The following is a 1,923-nucleotide window of genomic DNA, read 5'->3' on the forward strand; positions in this document are numbered from 1 at the left end:
CCCCCCTCTGCCAATCCCTCCACATGCTTCCATCCCTCACCCCCCTCTGCCAATCCCTCCACATGCTTCCATCCCTCACCCCCCTCTGCCAATCCCTCCACATGCTTCCATCCCTCACCCCCCTCTGCCAATCCCTCCACATGCTTCCATCCCTCACCCCCCTCTGCCAATCCCTCCACATGCTTCCATCCCTCACCCCCCTCTGCCAATCCCTCCACATGCTTCCATCCCTCACTCCCCTGTGCCGATCCCTCCACATGCTTCCATCCCTCACTCCCCTCTGCCAATCCCTCCACATGCTTCCATCCCTCACTCCCCTCTGCGATCCCTCCACTGGCTTCCATCCCTCACTCCCCTCTGCGATCCCTCCACTGGCTTCCAATAGCCCAAAGGATACAATTCAAAATATTAACAACCACTTACAAAGCCGTCCACAACTCCGCCCCCGTCTATATCTCCAACCTTGTCTAACCGCTCAACCATCACGTTCTCAAACAATTCATCCCCACACAGCTCCCTCCTCATGTATCCCTTCCCCCTCCCCTTTTAGATTGGAGCAGGGCCCTCCTTACCACCTTGTCTTGAATTGTATTGTGATTGTAATGTCTTCCTTACATTGTAAAGCGCTGTGCAAACTGTTGGCGCTATATAAGTCCTGTATAATAATAATCATAACCAGAAGCAGAGAGAGGCTCTTGGGTGGATACATTTCTATGCATGCAAACTGGCCTGTAGTAGAAGGATGCCAAATGCAAAAAGAGGTCCGGGCTCTGTGCCCATAGAAATGCATCCACCAGACACCCAATGGATGGCCATACCCAATGCTTTCTGCAGTCCTAACACAGCTAGAGTACAGTAGAGTGATCATTGTCACGTTAGAACAGGAAGTGTGTTTCTGGCAGGATCACCAGGTGAATGTAAAGGCTACAAAAGCCTGAAAACTAAAGCGGCCACTTCATGGAAGGACTATTCTACTGCAACATATAACATTTCTTGTTCTTGGTTTTCAATACACTGCATGTTATTAAAGGAGAACTATGGGGGTCAGTGTTTTTCCCCATAGTTCTCCTCAGGGTCACAGGAGGACATATACTAACCTCCTCCCGTCACCCAAAGCTCAGTATATAGAGAGCTACAGCTCGGGGTATACTGAGACCGCCACACCTGGGACGGATCCCGACATTACTTTTTGAGATCCACCCAGCTGCGTGAGTGACAGCTGGCTCTGCCTTTCTAGAGAGCCAGCTGTGCCCTCCCCCGTCCGTTCCACCAGTCAGCGCTGGAGGATCGGAGTGGGGAGGGGGGGAAATCCCTGCAGGGAGCCGTGAGTGACAGTCACCACTCTCTGCAGGGATAGATTGAGAAGTGAGCGAGCGCTGGTATGTGTTCGCTCACTTCCCGATCTACTGAGCCGACCTGTGACAGTCTCATTGTCACAGGTCGGCTAGAACTATGAGGAGGAGTGAAAAGCACTCACCTCATGGTTCTCCTTTCAAGATGATTATGTTGGTGTTCGTCGTTGGCCATTATGTAACACAGGGCTTGGAATTTTGGGTTTCCAAGTACCGGTCCGCGGCCCAACTCCGGCCCACGAGCCGGTACTATGTGGCCCACAGCCAACTGACATGTCAGGTACACGGTCGCAGACCGCGTACCTGACTTGCAGGAGAAGCTCCACGGTCTGCATCAGATACAGACCGCAGAGCAGCTCCTGTCAGTTCTGGCTTCCTTCCCCTGGAGCTGTGACAGTTCTGAGCAGCATCGATGCCTGGCTATCTGGGTGTGATAGTGAGGGCTGCTGCAGACCTCACTAATCACTCACAGATAAACCAGGGATCGATCCTGCTCACAGCCTCCTCCCTGCAAAGACGTGAACAGGTGAGGGGGCTCGGGGGAAGGGGTTGAGTGTATTATAATTTTGTG

General features: G+C 52.7%; 1 protein-coding gene across 1 annotated transcript in view; it reads left to right on the forward strand.

The window, feature by feature from the left end:
• The window catches only part of EMC1 (ER membrane protein complex subunit 1), a 23,937-nt gene that overhangs the window by 17,713 nt on the left and 4,301 nt on the right, over positions 1–1,923 (forward strand). The gene's annotated exons all lie outside the window — the stretch shown is intronic.

Source organism: Nanorana parkeri, unplaced genomic scaffold, assembly GCF_000935625.1.
Source record: "Nanorana parkeri isolate BGI_ZX_2015 unplaced genomic scaffold, ASM93562v1 scaffold323, whole genome shotgun sequence".
In the NCBI taxonomy this organism is placed as follows: Eukaryota; Metazoa; Chordata; class Amphibia; order Anura; family Dicroglossidae; genus Nanorana; species Nanorana parkeri.